Source organism: Canis lupus, chromosome 14 (genome assembly GCF_011100685.1).
Source record: "Canis lupus familiaris isolate Mischka breed German Shepherd chromosome 14, alternate assembly UU_Cfam_GSD_1.0, whole genome shotgun sequence".
NCBI classification, from domain to species: Eukaryota; Metazoa; Chordata; class Mammalia; order Carnivora; family Canidae; genus Canis; species Canis lupus.
Window position 1 is genome coordinate 52862554 of NC_049235.1, and position 19660 is coordinate 52882213.

Genomic DNA, 19660 nt, shown 5'->3' on the forward strand with positions numbered 1-19660 from the left:
AATATCTACCCACTTCCTTGCTCAGCTGGTAGAGCATCATGTGACCCTATCCTGTGGGATAGGTTGTTGAGCTAGAGGTGAACTCCTGACCTATGGACTAATCTATGATGTTGCTCAAAATCTTGAGTTTTAAGGATGTGGTTTGAAAAGAAAAGCTGGATAGAGCTGCCTCTTGATTGATCAAAATCTTGAATTAAGACACAGAAAATTTATGTTATAGATAGTTGAACCTAAAGGCATATACTTGTCATGAGACACAGTAAGAGGGACTCATGATTAGCAGGCAGGCAAATGAACCCCTAAAACTATTATGTGCGGAAGTTTATATGATCCTTCAAGTACGCTTATGGCTCAGGGTGCTTGGGTGGCTCAGTCAGTTAAGCATCTGCCTTTGGCTCAGGTCAGGATCCCAGGGTCCTGAAATCCAGCCCTGTGTCAGGCTCTGTGCTCAACAGGAAACCTGCTTCTCCCTCCCTCTCTCCATCTGCCCCTCCCCCTGTTTGTGCTTTCTCTTGCATGCTCATTCTCAAATAAGTAAATAAATCTTTAAAAAGTAAAAATTAAAAATAAAAAGAAAACTCATTAAGAGTATCATTTCTGTATTTTCATAGATAGGAGTCTTTTAGTCCAAAGAATTGAAAAGATCTCAACTGATCTTCCTTTGGAAATTTTCTCTAAGAATTTCCTTCAAAAAGAGGAAGAATGGCTTAAGAAGGACAGAAAGACAGGCAGATCTGAACCCGAGCCTATTCACCTCTACCTCACTGTCCCTCCTAACCTGTCTGTATTCCCCTACTTAACCTGTTTTCACTTAACTGCTCAAGTACTTCATAAGCCTTTGCCCCTGTTTCTTATCCTATGGTAGACTACAGATCCGAGGTGCGAGCCATGAGCATTCTTTTTTTTTTTTAAGATTTTTTTTATTTCAGAGAGAGAGAGAGAGAGAGAGAGAACGGGAGAGCATAAGCAGGGGGAGCGGTGGAGGGAGCTGAATAAGGAGCCCAATATGGGCTCAATCTGACTGAGCTATCCAGGTGCTCCTCTTAATGAATTTTTAATTAATTTGGAATTTTTCTTATAGAGTGACTCAACTTCTAATTGTTCAAAAACTGTTCATTACTATGGAAAGTAGTTAGAATGGTTAATTCTCAGCAACTAATTAATACTTGAGCTGAAGGGAAAATCTTTTTTTAATTATAGAAATAATATATAGAGAATGATTTCAGTCACTAGGCATATTAGGTGTGTTAAAATGCTAGTGACAATTCTTTATTCTTTTTCTCCTCAATCATTGGTCTGGGAAGCACTACTAGCAACCTAATGAATTATAATGTGTTTGGATGTGCATTTCTTTTGCAGTGATTTGTGGTTCCAAGTAACATTCAATGCCTCTGATCACACATACTCAAAAACCAAAACCAAAAATCAACAAATAAATCACAACAAAATTGTCCTTTTTGAGTTGTGAATTCCATTCAACCAGAATGAACTGTGAAGCAGAAATAGAACCATGTTCTAGCCTCTAAATGTATTTTTCTTTTCTTTTCTTTTATTCTTTCTATTATTTATTTATGAGAGAGAGAGAGAAAAAAAGAGTGTGTGCCCTTGCATGCAAAGAGAGGGACAGAGGGAGAGGGAGAGAGAAACTTTAGCAGACTTCTCACTGCATTTGGAGCCTAATTCAGTACTTGATCTCAAGATCCTAAGATCATGACCTGAGTTGAAACTGAGTGAGACTGAGCCAACCACCCAGAGTCCCCTTAAAATATATTACTTTATTGCACATACTGCTTCTTATTTATTGCCTTTGTTCTCTCAAGGTTTTTGTTTCTGTGTTTTTTGTTTGTTTGTTTTTTAGTCACTCATGGGGCAAGGGAACTAGAACTTGCAAAAAATTTTTAAATGTTTTTATGAATGTGTAAAGAGCTTATTGGCCCTGTATTCTCCAACCAATATTTTTAAGTCCCTTTTGATTTGTACACTTACATAACTATTCAGAGAAGTTATTATCTTACTCATAAAAAGTATTTCACCTTATTATGCTAGGAGAAATTATCATTTAATACTTAAGGAGGGGGACAGGAATTAAGATGGCAGAATAGTAGGGGAACTCTGAACTTGCCTTGTCCCTTGAACACAGCTAGATCAAATCCAACTATTTTGAACAATCAGGAATATGATCTGATGATTAAGAAAACAATCTGCACAGTTGGAAAGAGAGAACATGGCAGATGAAAGACTTATAGTTCTTTTACTTGTTTGCATTTTTGTTCTTTTTCCTTTTCTTTTGTCTTGGATGAGGCTTTTCCCCCCCTTTTTCTTCCCAGCTTATTTTAACAAACAAATTGAAGCACCTAGTTAAAGGTCCAAACACTCCCACTACAAAGCAAGGAGAAACTCTGCAGAGGATGGGCCAATGGGAAAGAGTAACCAAAACACAATAGCAGAGTATACACAGCATACATCAGAAAAACTTCCTAAAAATTTTGTTGTTGTTATCATTGTGTTTGTTGGTTTTTTTTTTCCCTTTTTCTTTCTTTTCTGTTTCAGACAGAATGATGAGATGGAGAATTCCCTGGAAAAGAAAGAAGAGGAGCTAGTTCTCACAGCCAGGGATTTAATCAATACAGTTATAAGTAAGATGTCTGAACTAGAATCTAAAACAACAATTATAAAGATACTAGTTGGGCTTGAAAAAATATAGAAAACATTAGAGAAGCCCTTACTATAGAGATGAAAGAACTAAAATATAGTCAGGCCAAAATAAAAAATGCTATAACCAAGATGAATTCCCAAGTGGAGGCCATGAAAATGATGATGAATGAACAGAAGAGTGAATCAGTAATATAGAAAATAAAATTATGGAAATAATAAAGATGAAAAGAAAAGGGAAAGAAAACTCTTCTATCATGAAGGTAGACTTAGGGAACTGAGTAATTCCATAAAATGAAATAATATCCATATTATAGGAGTCCCAGAGGATGAGAAGTGGGATAAAGGGGCAGAAAGTTTCTTTGAACAAATTATGCTGAGAATTTACCTAATCTAGGGAAGGAAACCAGCATTTAAGTCCAGGAGGCACAGAGAACCCCCCTCAAAATCAATAAAAAAAGATCAACACCTTGATATATTATTATGAAACATGTAAATTACAAACTAAAAGAGATAATCCTGAAAGCAGCTCGGGGCGAGGGGGGGGGCAGTGGGAAGGTCCTTAACCTACAAGGGTAGACACATAAGACTGGCAACAGACCTGTCCACAGAGACCTGGCAGGCCTGAAAGGACTGGCATGATATATTCTATGTGCTAAATGTGAATAATATGCAGCCAAGAATACTTTATCCAGCAAGGTGATCATGCAGAACAGAAGGAGAGATAAAAAGTTTCCAGAACAAACATAAACTAATGGAATTTGTGAACACTAAACCAACTCTGCAAGAAATATTAAAGGGGATACTTTGAGCAGAGAGAGAGAGGCCAAAAGTAACAAAGATCAGAAAGGAACAGAGATAATCTACAGGAACATCGATTGAACAGATAATACAATGCAACTTAACAGATATTACAATAGCGCTAAATTTGTATCTTTCAGTAATTACTCTGAATATAAATGGACTAAATGCTCTAATCAAAAAACATGGGATATAAAAATGGATTAAAAAATAAGACCTATCGATATACTGCTCACAAGAGACTCATTTTAGACCCAAAGACACCTCCAGATTGAAAATGATGAGGTAGAGAACCCTAAAATTTGTATGTCCATTCTTGTTAATGGACATCAAAAGAAACCTGGAGAGGCCATCCTTATATCAGACAAACTAGATTTTAAAACCAAAGACTGTAATAAAATATGAAGAAGGGCATTATAGCATAATAAAAGGGTCTACCCAACAAGATATAACAATCATAAATATTTATGCCACTAACTTGGAAGCAGCCAAATATATAAACCAATTAATAACAAAATTAAAGAAACATTGATAATAATACAATAAATAGAAAACTTTAGTACTTCATTGACAGTAGTGGACAGATCATCTAAGCAGATCAACAAACAAGGATCTTGAATGACATACTGGACCAGATGGACTTAACATACATTCACAACATCTAATCCTAAAGTAGCAGAAAACACATTCTTTTCAAGTGCACATGGAATATTCTCCAAAATAGATCACATACTGGGTCACAAATCAGATCTCAACTGGTACAAAAAATTGAGATCATACCATGCATATTTTCAGGCCATAATGCTATGAAACTTGAAGTCAACCACAAGAAGAAACTTGGAAAGACCACAAATACATGGAGGCTAAAGAACATCCTACTAAAGAATGAATGGGTTAACCAGGAAATTAAAGAAGAATTACAGAAAACACATGGAAGCAAATGAAAATGAAAACACAACAGTTCAAAACATTTGGGATGTAGCAAAGGAGTCCTAGGAGAGAAGTGTATACCAATTCAGGCCTTAAGAAGCAAGAAAAGTCTCAAATACACAATCTATTCTTACCACTAAAGGAGCTGGAAAAAGAAGAGCAAATAAAGCCTAAATCCAACAGGAGAAGAGAAATGATAAAGATTAGAGCAGAAATCAATGATATAGAAATTAAAAAAAAATAGAACAGATCAATGAAACTCTGATAAACTCCCGGCCAAACTTATCAAAAGGGAAAGAGAAAGGACCCAAATAAATAAAATCATGAATAAAAAGAATCACAACCAACACTGAAGAAAGAACAATTAAAAGAAAATATTATGAGCAATTATATGGCAACAAATTAGGCAATCTGAAAGAAATAGATAAATTCCTGGAAACATATAAACTACCAAAACTGAAACAGGAAGAAATCAAAAAGCTGAATAGACCCATAACCAGCAAAGAAATTGAATCAGTATGCAAAAATCTCCCAACAAACAAGAGCCCAGGGCTAGATGCCTTCCCAGGGGAATTCTACCAAAAATTTAAAGAAGAATTAATATCTATTCTTCTGCAACTGTTCCAAAAAATAGAAATGGAAGGAAAACTTCCAAACTTTTTCTATGATGCCAGCATTATATTGATCCCCAAACCAGATAAAGACCATACTAAAAAGGAGAATTGCAGACCAGTATCCCTGAAGAACATGGATGTAAACATTCTCACCAAGGTACCTAGCTAATAGAATTCAACAGTATATTAAAATGATTATTCCCAATGATCAAATGGGATTTATTCCTGGGCTACCAGAGTGGTTCAACATCTGAAAGTCAATTAGTATGATACACCACATTAATAAAAGAAAGTAAAAGAACCATATGATCCTCTCAATAAAAACATTTGACAAAATACAGCATTCTTTATTGATAAAAACCCTCCACCATGTAGGGAGAGAGGGAACTACTTCAACATCATAAAAGCCATATATGAAAGACCCACAGTGAATATCATTCCCAATGGGGAAAAATTGAGAGCTTTTTCCCTAAGGTCAGGAATAAGACAGGGATGTCCACTGTCACCACTGTTGTTCAACATAGTACTGGAAGTTCTAGCCTTAGCAATCAAAGAACAATAACAACAACAAAAATAAAAGGCATCCAAATCAGCAAAGAAGTCAAACTTTCACTCTTTGCAGGCAACATGATACTCTATGCAGAAAATCCAAAGGCTCCACCAAAAAATTTCTAGAACTGATACAGGAATTCAACCAAGTCACAGGAGATAAAATCAATGCACAGAAGTTGGTTTAATTTCTATACACTAACTGTGAAACAGAAGAAAGAGAAATCAAGGAATTGATCCCAATTATAATTGCACCAGAAACCATAATATATCTAGTAATAAACCTAACCAAAGTGGTCAAGAATCTGTACTCTAAAAACTATAGAACACTTCTGAAATAAATTGAGAAAGACACAAAGAAATGGAAAAACATTCCATGTTCATAGATTGGAAGAACAAACATTGTTAGAATATCTGTGCTACCCAGAGCAGTCTGTACATTCATTGTAATCCCTGTCAAAATACCATCAGCATTTCTCACAGAGCTGGAGCAAACAACCCTAAAATATGTATGGAACCAGAAAAGACCCCAAATAGCCAAAGTAATGTTGATAAAACCAAAGCTGGAAGCATCACAATTTCAAAATTAAGCTGTATTACAAAGCTGTAATCATCAAGACAGTATGGTATTGGCACAAAAATAAACACATAGATCAGTGGAACAGAAGAAAGAACCCAGAAATGGACCTTCAACTCTATGGTCAACTAATCTTTGACAAAGCAGGAAAGAATATTCAATGGAAAAAAAGATAGTCTCTTCAACAAATGGTGTTGGGAAAATTGGATAGCCACATCCAGAAAAATGAAACTGGCCTACTTTCTTATATCATACATAATAGTAAACTCAAAGTGGATGAAACACCTAAACATGGGACAGGAAGCCATCAAAATCCTCGAGGAGAGGAGAATAACCTTTTTGACCTCGGCTGCAGCAACTTCTTGCTAGACATGTCTTCAAAGGAAGGGAAACAAAAGCAGAAATGAACAATTTTATCTTGGGACTTCATCAAGATAAAAAGCTTTTGCACGGCAAAGGAAACTTAATCAACAAAACTAAAAGGCAACCTATAGAATGTGAGAAGGTATTCACAAATGACATATCAGAATAAGGGCTAGTATCCAAAAATCTATGAAGAATCTGCCAAACTCAATACCCCCAAACCAGAAATTTCGGTAAAGAAATGAGCAGGATATTTCATGAACAGATATTTCTCCAAAGAAGACATACAAATGGCTAAATTGCTGACAGACACATGAAAAAATGCTCAACATCGTTGTTGGGGAAATATAAATCAAAACCACAGTAAGAAACCACCTTACACCAGTCAAAATGGCTAAATAAACAACTCAGGAAATGATAGATGTTGGCAAGGGTGTGGAGAAACCCTCTAACACTGCTGGTTGGTATGCAAACTTGTGCAGCCACTTGGAAAACAGTATGGAGGTTCTACAAAAAGCTAAAGATACAACTACTCTATGACCCAGCAACTACACTACTAGTTATTTATCTAAAGGATCCAAAATCAGTGATTTGAAGGGGCATATGCACCCCAATGTTTATAGCAGCAATGTCCATGATACCCAAACTATTGAGTGAGTTCAGATGTCCATATATAGATAAATGGATAAAGATTTGGTACATATATACAATGGAATACTACTCAGCTATCAAAAAATGAAATCTTGCCATTTGCAATGACATGGATGGAACTAGAGAGTATTGTGCTAAGTGAAATAGAGAAAGACAAATACCATATGATTTCACTCGTGGAATTTCAGAAACAAAACAGATAAACATAGGGCAAGGGAAGGAATAATAAAATAAAATAAAAGAAGGGGGCAAACCATGAGACTCTTAACTATAGGACCAACTGAACATTGCTAGAGGGGAGGTAGGTGGGGGAATGAGGTAACCGGGTGATGGGTTAAAGGAGGGAACTTGATGATGTAATGAGCACGAGGTATTATATGCAACTGATGAATCACTAAATTCTACCCCTGAAAATAATAATACACTGTATGTTAACTAAATTAAAAAAATACTTAAGGAGGCAGTCATTGTTTTCAAGTGTCAAAAGCTCCAAGGGAAATATATGTGACAATACATGTGTCACCTCCTTGTTATAAAAGATCAGTGTCAGTTAGCTTCCTTGCAGATCTTTCCTGAAGTTAAGATACTGTAGTAGAAAATAAACCAGACAGGAATTTAATGCTTTTTTTCTGTCTCTGATTCTAGGCAGTGATTCTCAAAGTGATTATTATGGAGCTGTTTTGAAAGGAGTTGTATATATTTCACTGTGATATTGTTTGAGGTTTAACAAATATGACTCTTGAAGGTTCAAGGAAAGAAGTAGTAAAAAATATTACCTTTTAAATAGGTGTAACATATTAAGTATTTTATATTACACATAAATAACTCCTTGAAAACAACATATAAAGTCATTTTTTTATAGTTTTAAGTGCAGTACACTTTCAGTGTATAGGCATCTTCAGCTATGCATAGTTTAGTTTGATTTCCTATCAGCAATAATATTCTTTTGATACAGTAATTTAATGTTGCACCTGTGATCTTGGCTTCATTCATATAATGTAGTTTTGCTATAATAACCTCTGAATTTCATGGAGCTCAACTAAAAACACAGCTCCAAGTGGACAGGCCAGATGAATAAGGGGGCCAGATAGTTCTAATCTAAAAAAGTGTCATTGAAAAATTATCACACATGGGAATCACAGCAACAAGGAGCATTGTCTACATATCATGAGAAAGACTTCATTTTTATAGATTAGGGATAAAGGCATTCTGAAAAATGTCAAGGGAATGCTCAGCATTGATTGATTTTGCATCTTTAAGAAAAAGAAAACTGATAATGCTTGACCATCAGACAAGATTTCACAATTTGGCAATAATTCTCTAATTGAAATTAGCAAAAACAAACAAGCAAAATGTGAATAAACAGAAACTACTTTCATTATTTAAAACCTTGATGAAAATTGTGCTTGTGTGATGTTGCAGTTTGACTCTCGTGGTATATGCAGTCATTATACTTAAAAATTCCAGAATGCCTTTCCATACACAATATTTATATGAAAAATGGTAAAAATGGTTCATGTGTTATTTTGAAAAGCAATACAGTTTTTTTATGACTGTACTTAGGGGAGAACTGTGTTCCCTCAAAATTCATAAGTTAAAATCCTAAACCTCAGTATCTTAGAATGTGACTATTTGGAGAGAATACCTTTAAAGAGATAATTAAGTTAACATGAGACTGTAAGGGTATGTTCTTATCCATCCTGACTGGTGTCCTTGTAAAAGATTAGGACTCATCATGGGACACCAGGAATGTTTGTGCACAGAGAAAAGATTATGTGTGAATGTTGCAAGAAGTCAGCAATCTACCAAATGAGAAGAGAGGCCCTTAAAAGAAACCAAATATGCCAGCACCTTGATCTTGGGTTTCTAGTTTGGACACCTGTCAGAAATAAATTTCTGTTATTTAAGCCACCCAGTCTGTATGATATTTTGTTAAGGCAGCCTTTGTAATCAAATACACTCTGTCTTATGTAAGATAGTGAAAGAAGCCTAGTCAGCTAGTTACTTGAATTGTTACACAGAATTAAAAGAAAAGTGAATACAAACTCAGGTTCAAAGATCCTTTAGATCTATAAGAATAAATGAAATCTTTGTGTATGGTGAAAGAGAGTGGTCTAGTTTCATTCTTCTGCATGTGGATGTCCAATTTTCCCAGCACCATTTATTGAAGAGACTGTCTTTCTTCCAATGGGTAGTCTTTCCTCCTTTATCGAATATTAGTTGACCATAAAGTTCAGGGTCCACTTCTGGGTTCTCTCTTCTGTTCCATTGATGTATGTATCTGTTTTTGTGCCAGTACCACACTGTCTTGATGACCACAGCTTTGTAGTACAACCTGAAATCTGGCATTTTGATGCCCCCAGATATGGTTTTCTTTTTTAAAATTCCCCTGGCTATTCGGGGTCTTTTCTGATTCCACACAAATCTTAAAATAATTTGTTCTAACTCTCTGAAGAAAGTCCATGGTATTTTGATAGGGATTGCATTAAATGTGTATATTGCCCTGGGTAACATTGACATTTTCACAATATCAATTCTGCCAATCCCTGAGCATGGAATATTTTTCCATCTCTTTGTGTCTTCCTCAATTTCTTTCAGAAGTGTTCTATAGTTTTGAGGGTATAGATCCTTTACCTCTTTGGTTAGGGTTATTCCTAGGTATCTTATGCTTTTGGGTGCAATTGTAAATGGGATTGACTCCTTAATTTCTCTTTCTTCAGTCTCATTGTTAGTGTATAGAAATGCCACTGATTTCTGGGCATTGATTTTGTATCCTGCCACGCTACCAAATTGCTGTGTGAGTTCTAGTAATCTTGGGGTGGAGGCTTTGGGTTTTCTATGTAGAGTATCATGTCATCAGCAAAGAGGGAGAGTTTGACTTCTTCTTTGCCAATTTGAATGCCTTTAATGTCTTTTTGTTGTCTGATTGCCGAGGCTAGTACTTCCAGTACTATGTTGAATAGCCGTGGTGAGAGTGGACATCCTTGTCTTGTTTCTGATCTTAGGGGAAAGGCTCCCAGTGCTTCCCCATTGAGAATGATATTTGCTATGGGCTTTTCGTAGATAGCTTTTAAGATGTTGAGGAATGTTCCCTCTATCTCTACACTCTGAAGAGTTTTGATCAGGAATGGATGCTGTATTTTGTCAAATGCTTTCTCTGCATCTAATGAGAGGATCATATGGTTCTTGGTTTTTCTCTTACTGATATGATGAATCACATTGATTGTTTTACGAGTGTTGAACCAGCCTTGTGTCCCGGGAATAAATCCTACTTGGTCATGGTGAATAATTTTCTTAATGTACTATTGGATCCTATTGGCTAGTATCTTGTTGAGAATTTTTGCATCCATGTTCATCAGGGATATTGGTCTGTAAGATAAACTCAAAATGGATGAAAGGTCTAAATGTGAGACAAGATTCCATCAAAATCCTAGAGGAGAACACAGGCAACACCCTTTTTGAACTCAGCCACAGTAACTTCTTGCAAGATACATCCACGAAGGCAAAAGAAACAAAAGCAAAAATGAACTATTGGGACTTCATCAAGATAAGAAGCTTTTGCACAGCAAAGGATACAGTCAACAAAACTAAAAGACAACCTACAGAATGGGAGAAGATATTTGCAAATGACATTTCAGATAAAGGGCTAGCTTCCAAGATCTATAAAGAACTTATTAAACTCAACACCAAAGAAACAAACAATCCAATCATGAAATAGGCAAAAGACATGAAGAGAAATCTCACAGAGGAAGACATAGACATGGCCAACAAGCACATGAGAAAATGCTCTGCATCACTTGCCATCAGGGAAATACAAATCAAAACCACAATGAGATACCACCTCACACCAGGGAGAATGGGGAAAATTAACAAGGCAGGTAACCACAGATGTTGGAGAGGATGTGGAGAAAAGGGAACCCTCTTACACTGTTGGTGGGAATGTGAACTGGTGCAGCCACTCTGGAAAACTGTGTGGAGGTTCCTCAAAGAGTTAAAAATAGACCTGCCCTATGACCCAGCAATTGCACTGTTGGGGATTTACCCCAAAGATACAGATGCAATGAAACGCCGGGACACCTGTACCCCGATGTTTCTAGCAGCAATATCCACAATAGCCAAACTGTGGAAGGAGCCTCGGTGTCCATTGAAAGATGAATGGATAAAGAAGATGTGGTTTATGTATACAATGGAATATTCCTCAGCCATTAGAAATGACAAATACCCACCATTTGCTTCAACGTGGATGGAACTGGAGGGTATTATGCTGAGTGAAATAAGTCAATCGGAGAAGGACAAGCATTATATGTTCTCATTCATTTGGGGAATATAAATATTAGTGAAAGGGAATATAAGGGAAGGGAGAAGAAATGTGTGGGAAATATCAGAAAGGGAGACAGAACATAAAGACTCCTAACTCTGGGAAACGAACTAGGGGTGGTGAAAGGGGAGGTGGGCGGGGGGTGGGGGTGAATGGGTGACGGGGCACTGAGGGGGGCACTTGGAGGGATGAGCACTGGGTGTTATTCTGTATGTTGGCAAATTGAACACCAATAAAAATAAATTTATTATTAAAAAAACAAAAAAATATTTTTTAGCTTAAAAAAAAAGAATAAATGAAATTAATATGGTGTCTCAGCCATCATAGAAGTCGAAGCTTATGTTTCTTTAAGAGATATTTTGAGGTTAAATTATGCGTTTCATAATGCTAATGTTAATCCTCATTGTTTTAAAGATCTAAGAAGAGTAGCAAGTTTATTTGACAAGAAAATTTTTAGATACTGCACTGGAAATGATTACCACATATTATAGAGTTGTTTTGGAGGAATAAAACCTATTATAGAGTATTAAGTGATACCTTCTTTTAGACTCCAAATTAATAACCAGTTTCTTTGTTGTCCTCAGTTTGACATTGAAGGATTTATTTTAAAAGCACAAGAAGCCTCATTTTTTGTCATATCTTAATTTTAGATAGGAGTCTTCCATACAATTTATCAGTTATTTTTGGTACTAAAGACATTTAAATGACAGCAGACCTCCAGTTTAATGGAAATCCCTTTTATTTTCCTTGCTATAGTGATTTTTGGTGTTGCTTTGCTAATCTAGGTTATGCCTGCTATACCAGTCAATGCAGCAATTCAAATGGTTTAAATAGTAGACTCAGTAAACCTCTCTCCCCCAGCTTTTCCACCCAGTTTTTGATGTGTGACTGTCTCTGACTCTTTATAAAACATGATTATGGACATCTTATAATACATTTATCAAGAACTATAAGATATACAAAAATGTACTGTTCCTGTGTGAGTAAAAATGATCTTTGAAGAGCATACTCAGAAGTTACTCTAATAATTGTGAATTTTTAAAAAAGATTTTATTTATTTATTCATGAGAGAAAGAGAGAGAGAGAGAGAGAGAGAGAGAGAGGCAGAGACACAGGGAGAGGGAGAAGCAAGCTCCATGCAGGGAGCCCTATGCGGGACTCAATCCTGGGACTCCAGGATCATGCCCTGGGCCGAAGGCAGGCGCTAAACTGCTGAGCCACCCAGGGATCCCAATTGTGAATTTTTGATTAATATATTTCTGTATGGTAGCCACTTTTTAATTAGGGCTAATTAATGTGTGAAGTATTTTGCTTTGTTTTTTTCTCATCTATGTGTTTGATCAGATATAACCTTTAAGAAATGGTGGGCAAGGCATATTAAAGAAAATTTTAATCAGCATATTTTCAAAGTTGAGATAGTTCTGGTAAAGGATGAGTATTTGGAGGTTTCAACTATTGATTAATATTAAATTTTGGGGTTTTTATAAAAAATTGAAATAATACATATAGTAAAATTTGTAATTTTACAATTAAATTTGTAATACTTTTTGTCACTTTATACAAGGTAAAGTAACTGAAACATGTACATATAAACTAACAATAATAATTAATGAAATAAGGTTAAACTAGACTTATATAGGAGTGATCAAAGGATTGTCACTTTCAATTTCTTCTTCTTTGTGCCTGAAAAAGTGAAAAATAATTGCATTTCACACCAACCCCTAAGAAAATCCTTTGTTACTTTGAAAGCTGCCAAAATTGTCCTCAGAAATTCATGCAAAAGAACACAATTCCCTGTTACTTTTATGTCAGTTGTAAATAGATTATATATGAAATGCATATGTATTTTACTGATGATTAAGATGAATAACAGGATGCACACAGAATGCTTTATTTATCTTACAATATACCCTCAAAAGAAAACAAAAACCAAGGTATTGATATAACCTTTCCACCTCACATCTCATTGTCAGGCTCCAAATGTACAGGGGGTTAATATGTCCATTTCTTCCCTCTCAACCTTCCTATTTATAGGCTTAAAAAGATTGCCATGACTGATATAAGAAGAAAATGTCAAAAGGTTATAATACTGCAGAGAAAACATTTTTAATGAGTCTTCCAGAACCCTGAAATGCGAAAAATCAGAAATAAGGTTATTACAATGAAACCAGATAATGAAACCAGTATTCAAGACATGTTTTCTAGTATTTCTACCTATCTGTGTTGCATAATTAGTGGTAGGCAAGTTAGATTGTAAACTGTGAGAAAAACAACATATTTTCCAACTCTGGCTCCTTGCTCTGCTGCAGACAGCTGGGAATGTTTTCCAGAAATAGAAGGTGGCTGTAACAAACAATAAAATATAGGCAGTGAGAGCCACGATGATCTCTTTATCACATCTGTCATCACTGCACATACTGACGGATTTATCAGAATGCCATGTGAGTCTGAAGGCAATGTGTCACATCCGTGGGTATGCCTGATCCTGAAGGATTTATTGCTTTATTAGGAACCAAGGGAAGAACTTAAATAAAAAATTTAGGGATGTTTGGGTGGCTCAGAGGTTTAGTGTCGCCTTCAGCCCAGGGCATGATCCTGGAGTCCCTGGATCGAGTCCCACATCGGGCTCCCTGCATGGAGCCTGCTTCTCCCTCTGCCTGTGTCTCTGCCTCTCTCTCTCTCTGTCTCTCATGAATAAATAAAATCTTTAAAAAAAATTAAAATAATGAATTAGGAAATTATATTCCCTAATAACCTGGAATGAGATTTTGAATGCAATAATAAACATGAACTTCGATTACACACATTTACTTCTGCCTCTACCCATTGATCTTTGTAAAAAATGTTACTCCTTAGTTCTCTTAAATCAGGAGCACAAAGGGTTGGCTTTTGATACTTAATAGTTTGATGGCTTTGAAGGCTCCAAAACCCAAATGATAAAACTGAAGATTTTTTTTTTTAACTTTTTCTTCTTATCAAGTCACTCAGGAAAGTAAATCACTTGTCCAAATTGCTGAAGCCTGAAGTCTTACCTTCTCATATGGGTTAATTATATAGTCTTACATCTAGTACGAGTGTGTCAAAAAGGGTGCTGAAAAGGCCAGAAAGCCTGGGTCCCATTCAACTCTTTGGAACTGTGTGACTTTAGAGAATCTTTATTTTAGGATATTGTGAGACTAAGTATAATAAAGTATGTTTACCTTTTTAAAATCTTTTGTGAAGAGGAAAATGTTATTCATTCATTTATGATTGAACTAGTATCATTCATTAGACTAGAGTCACAGCATTGAGGCTCTAGATCTAATACTATATGTTCAGTAAGTTCTTCCAATTCTACTGGGATTTACCTGAATTTGTTTTTTTGGTATAAAACTGCATTGTTAAAGATCTGCCAATATCCTATTTTTTATTTCTAAAGAGTGAACCTCTATGATCTTTGGTTAGCCACTTAACCTCTCTGGAATATTAGTTTATAGGAACATAAAGGAATCAGAGTAGATTATTTTTTTTAAGATTTTATTTATTTATTCATGAGACACACACAGAGAGAGGCAGAGACATAGGCAGAGGGAGAAACAGGCTCCATTCAGGGAGCCTGACGTGGGACTCGATCCTGGGTCTCCAGGATCAAGCCCTGGGCTGAAGGAGGCACTAAACCGCTGAGCCACCCAGGCTGCCCAGAGTGATGATTATTAATATTCAATTCAATCTTACAGTGCTCTGCTACATTTCACACTGCTTGTTCTTGGTGTTGAAATCTAGGACGGCAGGCACAGAAAAGACCTTTGGACTCAGCATTTCCTGTTTGCACGTGGCTGAATGGAACTGAGATTGTCTCCATCCCTGGCTTCCCTGTCCAGTGTATCTTCATGTTACAGATTCTGTTACACAGAACTTTCTATTTTGGTCCTCAGGATTCTTACTTGTTTTTGCCTGAGGCTTTCAGAGTTATGAGTAAATATTTCATCTGTTAAACTAACACCTAAACTAACCCTTTCTTTATCTTTTTTTCCTGTTTTTGTGTAAGGGTTGTCACGAAACCAGCCACATACTAATGTCACAGAAGCACACCATCAACAATTCAAAAGTCCAAATCACAGAAATCTACCCTGAAGGTAAAAATTAGAAAGTTTCCAAATGCCATTCTGCATTTGAAAGGAGTGTGATTGTAGGACTGTGATTCCTGAACAATCACAGTCCTATTTCCTGTTAATACTATTGCTCATGCTTTTTATGATATCTTATAATTTTGAGAGATTAAGCCAATGCATGTTAAATGATGTGAAAGCAGCAACAGTAAAAGTACTTTAAGTAAATGTGCATAGAAAATCATAATTTATTTCAGGAAGGGCACAGAGGAATCAACAGAGGAATGACTCAATATTTTAAATTTTACTTTCTGCCTCTTTTGTGATTTAGAATCCTGGTGAATCAATTAATCTCTTTATTTTCAATCAGCTTGTATCTAGGGTCTAGAACCTATAGATCTAAAGTCGATAGATCTATAGACATCTGTATATTGACATATATATATATATATGTTGACATATATATATATATATATATGTTTTTTTTGAGGAGCAGGCTCATGAAGCTGTGCAGGTTGGCAAATCCACAAGGTCGGTGGGTTAGGCTAAGAGGCTAGAGAGTGGAAGAGTTGCAGTTTCGGTCAGAAGGCAGACTGTTGGCAGAATTCTTTCTTCTTTGGGGGAAGTCAGTTTTTTTTTTTTTTTTTTTTGGAAGGCCTTCAGTTGATGGGATGATGTCTACCCTCATTATGGAGGACAATCTGATTTAAATGTTAATCTTGTTTAAAAAATACCTTCAGAGGAACATCTAGAATAATGTTTGATCAACTACCTTGATACCATGGCCAAACTAAATTTACTACCCCTAAGTTGTGTACTTTATTGTTTTCTCCAGGATATTGCTTTTAGCCTCCCTTGGCTATCTTTAAGGCTAATCTACCACATAAGGAATAAGGACTTTCAAAGATCTATCTTCAGTTCTTATCTTTTATCATAGTTCCAACTGTCTCCTAAATACCTTCCCTCGGGTGCCCTTCAGACACTTTCATTCCAACATGTTTAAAACAGAAACTCATTATCTTTTCTCCCTTATCTGTTGCTCCCTTTTATTAATGACAAGATTATTCAGTCCAGAAATCTTGGAGTCATCTCTGAATTATCCCTTTCATCCTTTCCTCTAATGAAATTCCAACTCACTTTCTCAACAGTATTTATAAATGCCTTCAGGGTGTCAGATAATATCCTAGCAATATAAACAAATTAGTAATGAGGTAGACAATAAACAATAATCCCCCAAATTATTGTAAGCACAAGGTGCTAGGAGATTTTGTAACTGAGGGACCTCATGCAGTATGAGGGCTAACAGGCAAGGCTGGAGTAAGATGGTTACATAAGTAAGCTGCACAAAGGGGAGAAAGGAAAAGGAGTAAGGAAAGGAACAGTATTCTAGGCAGAAGAAACAGCATGTGCAAAGACCCTGATATAGGATACAGTGAAAAGGGTATGTTGCCTGAGTATTAACTTTGAGTCAGGATCTTTTATTCTCATAGTGACCCAATGATAAAAAGATGTTGTGATACAGATATTACATAAATATACCAATCCTTATTTTAACTGAGGAAACTGAAGCTCAGAAACATTAAGTAAGGAGTTTAGGTTTTTATAAGAGCAAGTGGAAGACGGATGAGGATTCCATTCTATTCTCTGCAAGAAGTTCAGATAAGAGAGTCCCCACCTCTAATCACCCATTATTGTCCCATCAGCAAGACAAAGAAATGCCATAAAACTTCTAAATCATTGATAGATCCTGGTAAAGCAGTGTACAATATTCTTATTTTGGTAGATCAAGAATATTTTTTCCAGTGTTTGGTTTGTATGATTTCAAATATTTTAGAATACGTTCACATTAAATAACATGACATTGATTAAATGATTCAGTTTCTTTTCTGCTCTTAATTAATCTCAGCAATAGTTCATTGCTTTCTTTAATAAAAGTAATAATAACCTATTTTAACTTACCAAAATATTTTGCTTTAATTTCATATAAATGAAGTGATTATGAATTTCAGATTGGCTAGATTGCAGAATAATTTACTACATCGTTTTTTTTTTTTTTTTTTTCCCTTGCAGGAAGAAGCAGCACTTCTAATTAGAATATAGTATCTCATCAAAATAGGATAAAATTTAAATGGACTCCATGAAAATCCCTTTTAATTTGCGATTATAAATTTCACCAAAAAAAGAAATAGAATTCTTAGAGAATCATTTGGAAATTAAGAAATTTGTCTAAGATTTCTAGTTTTAATATTCACTGTGGTAGTATTGGCACCAATTTAGAAATTTTCAAACAGAATATCAAACATGGAAGTTCACATAAAATGCATAAATATATGTAAAGAAATAAGAAATGTTGTGATTCTCTACCAGTGGCTATTTTCAATTTATTGCACTGCAGCTTCTGGCCCCACTACTTCATTGAGATTGTCTTTGTCTGGAGCCCTAGTGAATTCCAGGTTGTTGGATACAGTAGAAACATTCAGTACCATTAGATACAGCAGACCTCTCTTCATTCTTTTCTTGGTTGTGAGGACATCAGCCATTTATGGTTTTACTTTTGCTTTTTTTTTTTTTTTTAAAGATTTTATTTATTTATTTGAGAGGGAGAGCACAGAGGAATAGTAAAAGGGAGGAGCTGACTTTCTGCTGAGTAGAGAGCCCCCTGAAGGGCTTGATTCCAGGACCCTCAGATCATGACCCTAGCTGAACAGAGATGCTTAACTGACCGAGCCACCTAAAGCACCCCCCTTTTGCTTCTAGTTGTAACTCTTTCTCCATGCTCTTTGTTAGCACTTCTTAGTAGATGTCCAGATACTAGAAAGGAGGCATATTGATTCCTCTTGAAAAACATGTGCTTCATAGGTGATCATATTAATCACTATTACTTTAAATATCATCTATGTGCCAGACTTCCAAAGTATCTTTTTAATCCAGGTCTTTTTTCAGAGTTTCGAGATCATTTATTCAGTAACTTCTTTGATATTTCCATTTGGATATCTCTTAAACATCACAAGTCTAACATGTCTAAAACTGAACTGCTAAGGTCCCCTCACACCCAAACCTGCTCCTTTGTCTTCTCATTTCAATCACTGTCTATTCAAAAAACTGTCATCCTTTTTATTTTTTTTTAAGATTTTATTTATTTTTCATGAGAGACACACAGAGAGAGGCAGAGACATAGAGGGAGAAGCAGGCTTCTTGTAGGGAGCCTGATGTGGGACATAATCCCCAGAGTTGGCATGGTACCCTGAGTCTAGGGCAGATGCTCAACAACCACTGAGCCACCCAGGCGTCCAAAAAAAACCTGTCATCCTTGATTTAGCTCTTTCTCTTCTAGTGAATTCTTTTAATCTTATCTTCAAAATAAAATAAATATTTCACTTTATTTCATTGCTTCCACTCTCATAAAAGCCACCATCACCTTTTGCCTGCACTCCTTCAGTAGCCTTGTAGCTGATCTCTCTGCCTTATTGTTGTTTTTAGTCTATTCTCTATACAAAGATCATTTAGAAGTGTAGGTCATCATTTAATGGCCCTGCTCAAAATCCTTTTCACTGGGGGTACCTGGGTGGCTCAGTAGGTTAAGTGTCTGCCTTCAGCTCAGGTCATGATCTCAGGGTCCTGGGATCAAGCCCCATATGGGGCGGGGGGGGGGTCCCTGCTCAGCAGGGAGTCTGCTTCTCTCTCTCTCCCTCTGCCGCTCCCCCTGATTATGCTCTTTTTCTCACTCTGTGTCAAATTTTTAAAAAATCTTTTAAAAATGCTTTTCATTGTACTTAGAATAGAATCAGATGTTACCATGGCTTCCAAGGCCCTGTGCCATCTTACCCTGTCTACCTGTTCCTGTCATCTTGTGAATTACTCTTCCTTGCTCATTCTCCTCCAACATCGTTGACTAGCTTTCTTTTAACTCTTCAAATACACCAAGGTCATTTCTGTTTCTCAAACATGTAAGGTCTTTCCAGCTTTTGGATTTTGTTGTTGTAGCCCTGCCTAAAATGTTCTTTTTTCTTCTTGTTGCCGCCCTCCTCCTCCTCCTCTTCTTCTTCTTTCTTCTTTCTTCTTCTTCTTCTTCTTCTTCTTCTTCTTCTTCTTCTTCTTCTTCTTCTTCTTCTCCTTC

The 19660-nt window shown here is 36.1% G+C and overlaps 1 pseudogene; it reads right to left on the bottom strand.

Moving 5' to 3' along the window:
* Positions 1 to 19429, bottom strand: part of LOC100687040 — a 41847-nt pseudogene extending 22418 nt beyond the window's left edge.
* Positions 19430 to 19660: the final 231 nt, after the last annotated feature.